General features: G+C 41.7%; 1 pseudogene; it reads right to left on the bottom strand.

Moving 5' to 3' along the window:
• Positions 1-4,506: 4,506 nt before the first annotated feature.
• On the bottom strand, positions 4,507-4,965 carry LOC117705682 (U1 small nuclear ribonucleoprotein C pseudogene; annotated as a pseudogene).
• Positions 4,966-6,209: the final 1,244 nt, after the last annotated feature.

Genomic DNA, 6,209 nt, shown 5'->3' with positions numbered 1-6,209 from the left:
ACTTGATACAGTCTATTGAAAAGCTTGATACAGCTTTTCTCTGAACCTTTTATCTCCCTCTCTGACATTTTCAAAATTTATTCTAGTTTGGTTTTTCTTCAGAGTTTATATCTCTTCATTGATTCTATCTTCATGTTTTGAACTGTTTCCATTGTTTCACTAAACCTTTTTAGCTTTAATTGTCTTAATTTAGGCATTTATTCACATCCTCTGATTTCCTTGAACATATTTATTTATTTATTTTTTAAATTTTATTTTATTTACATTTAAGATGCCATCCCCTTTCCCCATTTCCCCTCCGTAGAAAACCCCTGTCCCATGCCCCCCCTTTCCTTTTTGCTTTTATACAATTTTTTTAAATGTTAATCAAAAGATTTATAAGTTTGGTAATGCTCAATCAGAAGCATAACCCAATACCCAACCTAGATATAAAAACTATCTTTGACTGGTGGAGACCTGTGAACATCACCTAGCTTCTCCTCTCCTTCAACTTCTCTCCTTACTCCATCTCTTCCTCTCAGTTCTCCTTCCCACTTAGCTCCTCCTACATATCACTCTTCCTGTTAAAGTAAAACTTTTCTCTCAAAATACAGTTAGAGCATACTTATTCCTAATTGTACCAGTGAGGTATAATACCCAGTCCATCATTTTGTTGACTAACCAGAACCTCTGTCATCTCTTCTAACTAAAACACTTACTTTTGATCCTGGCTTTTTTTTTTTTTTTTTTTTTTTTGGCTTTAGAATGAATGTCAGCTGAAAACTATCTACTCAGATCTTTTCTCTCAAAGTAAATAGCCAGGATTGGCTATGAGACTATGGGTCTTCAACCCCGTCAGAAATCCAGAATGACTGAGTTAACTGAAGTTATGGGAAGCACTAAACATAGCTTCTAAAACTTAGCCAATTTATAGAGACCGCTGAACACCTGAGAAGCCCCTATACTACCGAAGGTTCGAGCATCAAATCTTCAGCCTTCTGGCCCAGAGTCATCTGAGAGACCTTAGTGATGCAGGATTATTAAGGGCTGATTACTCTGTCTGGGCAGATATAATCAGTCGACTATTCTGCATGTGTGTCCTCTTCTGGACAGTAATTAGTCTGTAGATGGAAAGAGGCAATTCTTGCCTAGTGGCTGTCACCACACAACTGGCATAACTCCAAGGATGCTCAATTTCTTCTTAGAATCCAAGACAGGAAGCTGTCAGGAGCAGACAGGCCTCTAATCAGAATGGACATTAATATATAAATTTTTGTAGCGTCAATTCTATGGACTTCTGACGTTTTGAAAACCAACTATCCATGTAAGGTAACCTGGACTGTTGTCTGTTCACTCCTCTTGGCTATTTCTAAATAAAATATGGGAAACCTCCTAACAATTAACTCAAAGCCATGAATTTGCTATAGTCCCTTAACTCATAGGTTAACCGTCCCAAATCAGTTAAAAAAGTTAAGGAAGGACTGGGTCTAGGCCTTGTATTCCTAAATGTGTTATACAAGCACATTGCCCATGAGAGTATCAATATTCATCTCACTTTTATATTAATAAGGAGCTCATACCAATGAAAACCTTAAATTTGAAATCAAAGTAAATTTTGTACCATTTAAGAAATTATAACTTCATCTTGATAATAATTATACAGATTTCTACCAATAGGTTATGGCTGTGCAATAAGTCCTAGCTAATCCTCCCTGTTCCAACAAAACCACTACTTTTCCCTAGAAAGACAGACCATTATTAACCACATTAGTCCCCAAGCCCAGGGAATAGGGGAGCTGACTCTTCTGTAACTCTTCAGGTTGATTATGGGCGTTGAGATATCAGAAGAGGGGTGGGGGGAAGAGCAAGTTGATAATCCTCTGATGCTGTGTCTTCACTGAATCCAGATGGAATTCCAGGACATCGGAGGTTTGGGCAGGTCTGCTCTGTATGCTTGATGAGTAGATACACCAAGGCTGTGTATTCTAAGATACTGCCCGAGTTAGAGCGCCTGGGATCCCCGCTTCCTCTGGGTTCTTGGAGGTTGGGGGGCAGAGCTGCCACCCCAGATCTGCTCAGTGCTCAGGCCCAGACCAGAAGGAACCAGTGTTCTGGGCCTGGAGTGACTTCCTGGGTCCTCGGTGGGTCCCAGTTACTCCCTGTTTAGGGTGGGCCCTGCTGTCTGCTTACCTAAGATGCTGCCTGAGTTAGAGCGCCTGGGATCCCTGCTTCCTCTGGGTTCTTGGAGGTTGGGGGGCAGAGCTGCCACCCCAGATCTGCTCAGTGCTCAGGCCCAGACCGGAAGGACGAACATATTTATAAATACTATTTTGAAACTGTTATTTTGCCCATCAGCTAAGTGGCTTTACTCAGGAAACATAACAGAGAGGAGTGCTAATTTCTAGAGAATACATACTGTTTTGGTTATTGTTGTTTGTGTTTTTGTAATGGGACCTAGGTATCTCAGTTTGTTGCAGTAGTTTCTTCCTATGGATATCCAGTCGTGCCTTTATCACAAGGGTGTTCTTTGTTTACTGTTAGCCTAACTTGTCAGGTTGTGGACCAGATGAATGATGCTTGGAGTTCAGCTTGGGATCACTCCATGTTGATATGTGAATGAGGTGTCACAAGTGGTCTCAGCCCAGCTAGAGGTAGATGCAAATTCTGAGCCTAAAGAGCAAACTTTTCCAGGCTTAGAAGATTCTCACTGCTAAGCTTCAGAAGTCTATGGAGGGTGCAGCAAGTTATCCAGGTTGTCCTGGGGCATCAGGTGCCAGTGCAGAGAAGGAGTAAGTGGTGATCCATGGTGGTAGGGAACAAGATGCCATAACATATTCAGGTGGAGGTGGGTCGGGATAGGAGGGGTTTTTGGGGGAGAGAAGGACACTAGGGGATCTTGGGACATATGGGTAGGTAGAGTGGTGGACAGGCCTTGGGAGATCTCTATGTGGGGTAAAATTACAAGATTCCAGGGAGTCTTGGAATGGCACAGTTGAGTGTGGCTACTGGTGGGATTCGCTTTCCTTTGCTTTCTTAGTTGGTTTTTCTGTATGGAATGATTCAGAATTTTTAAATGATAAAATGAAAACAAGGCTCATGCTTACTTGCAACAGTTTGTGGCCTTCTAAGAGATTTTTTTTCAATTAAAGACAAAAAATCTGAAATCCCAAAGAAATCATCTTATATTAGTTTTAATAACTCATTCATGCAAGGTATGTAGTTTTGTTAGTGTACTCTTTGCCTGTTATGTACACTGCCATGGGCTCAATCCCCTCATGGGATCAATCCCCAGTACTTCATAAATGAGGAGTTTTGGGGAATGTATATAATCCCATCACTGGGGAAAGGAGCAGGAGTTCAAGGCCACTGTTGGCTATAAAGATCAGCCTGGAATACATGAGACCAATTCTCACAATACAAACAAAACCCAGGGGCTGGAGAGATGGCCCAGCAGATAGGAGCAGTGACTGCTCTTCCAGCAGGCTCAATCTCAAGCATCCACATGGCATCTCCCAATTGTCTGTAACTCTTGTCCCAGGGGATCTGACATCCTTGTACAGACATGCATGTTGACAAAACACCAATGCACATAAAATAAAAGATAAATCATTAAAAAAACACACAAAACAAAAAATCCAACCAATCAACTACCAAACCCCAAAACAACTCATTCAAATTAAAATCTACAAAGCAAAAACAAAAGTCCAACAAAGCAAAGCAAAATGGTGTAACTGCACTGTTTCTGCCCTTTAATGTGTTGTATTTTTTTTTAATCCTTTAAAGGTACTTAAAGTCTTTAGGGTTATATATGACTGTGCTTCATAGTCACTGTTTGACAACAGTAGTATACTTGCATCTTTAGTGGCTCTTACCTGCAGGCCAAATCAAGTCCAAACTTTTTCAGGTGGCACCCAAGGTCTTCTGTGGTCTAGACCTCACCCTACTTTTCCAAGTTTATCCCACTTTTAAAGATGAAAATGCTATTTTGCCAGGCTTTTTTTTCTAATATGTAGAGTATCATTTCTTACCTTTAAGATTTACCCATCTTTTGATGCCCAGCTAAAGTATCATGTTCTTCTTGGAGCTTTCCTCTGAACTCTTGTGGCACTTATTTCTGTTTATACGTATCCATCTGTGACCTAATAATAAACTTTCATGTGCTTTTATTTTAGGTCAGGGGCCTGGAAAGATGGTTAAGATAACTCATTCTTGCAGATGACCCAAGTTCAATTTCCAGCACCGCCACATGGGGATTCAACAGGCACACATGTACTGCCTATATATGCTTTTTTTTTTTTTTTAACTAAAAGAGCTGATGATTTTTTTTTTAACATTTCACAATATAAGTGAAAACTGCACTTTTTTTTTTTTAGCATCATTTCTCCCTTCAAAAGTATTCTTTCTGTTAGGAAGGAAAGTTTCCTTACCATGCATCTAGTAAACACTCAGGCTCAGCACCAAGCTCTCCTGGTGAAACAGAACAAGAAATACAAAATGAGTGCTTGTGTTCTTATCTGTCTGTCTGGGTCATTCTGGCTGAGTGGGCATCATCATAGGGCAGGCGGGAGGTCTCATCATTGGAGGCCTGGGCATCATGGGCCTGTGGCCTCCTATGGGCGGTCTCATCCCAGGAGCTGGTCCCACAGGTATCATTCCAGGAGAAGGGTCTATCATTGGCATCATGGGAGGGCCTCCCATGTGGGTTGCAGGCATCATGCCAGGATGAGGAGGACCCAGGAGACTAGGGGGAGGTGGGGCTATAGCCTCTGCAGGTAGAGGAGCTGAGAATGGATCTGGAGAAATCTTTTCTTGTTGAAATACAGCCATTGTTTTGTCAGTCGGGCTTTGGGCCTGCTCTTCCATTTATTTCTGGTAATAGTCTTTCACATTCTCTTTGTGTTTCTGACCACTGCAGTGTGTCTTCTTCACAGATGGAGAATCATGGGTAAGATATGTATCACAGTAGTCACAATAAAACTTAGGCATGATGCTCACAGGCCGTTGGCTACCCGGGTCCCTGCTGCCAGGAACTGACGCACCACATATATATGCTTTAAGGCAAAAATATTCATATACATAAAGTAAATACAACATTTAGAAATTTCAAAATTAATTTTAGATCTAGAAAACTGTTAGCATGGCTCACTCGGCAAAGTGCAAGCCACACAAACATGAGGGCCTAAATTTGATTGTCACATCTTCCTGTTCCTATAAAGGAAGCAGAGACTACCAGCCGCTCAATCAGTATAGCTGAACTGATGAACTCCAGGTTCAGTGGAGGCACACACAATAAAGAAAATATTTTATGTGTGTATTAATGTGTATACACACTATATATGTTTTCATAGTTTCTGTCTGCTATAGAAGGTAAGGCATACAGTGATATATGTAAAGTATCCTTATTGGTTAAAGTAGTTCTGATTTCTGAGTTCGAGGCCAGCTTGAGCTACAGAGTGAGTTCCAGGACAGCCAGGGCTACACAGAGAAACCCTCTCTCGAAAAACCTAACAACAACAACAACAAACCTAAATAGCTGGGCAGTGGTGGTGCACGCCTTTAATCCCATCACTTGGGAGGCAGAGGCAGGCGGATTTCTGAGTTCGAGGCCAGCCTGGTCTACAGAGTGAGTTCCAGGACAGCCAGGGCTACACAGAGAAACCCTCTCTCGAAAAACCTAACAACAACAACAACAAACCTAAATAGCTGGGCAGTGGTGGTGCACGCCTTTAATCCCATCACTTGGGAGGCAGAGGCAGGCGGATTTCTGAGTTCGAGGCCAGCCTGGTCTACAGAGTGAGTTCCAGGACAGTCAAGGCTATCAAGAGAAACCCTGTCTGGAAAAACAAAAACAAACAAACAAACAAACAAAAGTACTTCTGACAGTTGCATTCTCTAGTGTTGTAGCTATTCATTGGAAAGCCGGCTTTCATTCACTCCTCAAACCAAGGTCCAAACCCTTTTACCTTAAGTGCATTTATCTTACCTGCAAAACAAAACTCTCATGTTGAAAAACTCTTAACAAAACTGTCTAAACAAGCCCTTGGGAATGGAACCACGTTTACTTTTTATAAATTGTTGTTAAGGGGTCCCCAGTTATTGAAAGCCCTCACTGTACACGCTCATGCTCAAAATATTATGTCAGACTTCTTCCTGTGTTAAGAGGAAAACCAACTAGTCCAAGGCGCCTTTGGTAGGGAGCTGGTGATCAGTGTCTCTCTTAGTGCTGGTTG

Source organism: Arvicanthis niloticus, chromosome 3 (assembly GCF_011762505.2).
Source record: "Arvicanthis niloticus isolate mArvNil1 chromosome 3, mArvNil1.pat.X, whole genome shotgun sequence".
Taxonomy (NCBI): Eukaryota; Metazoa; Chordata; class Mammalia; order Rodentia; family Muridae; genus Arvicanthis; species Arvicanthis niloticus.
This window is presented reverse-complemented; position numbering and strand designations above follow the sequence as displayed.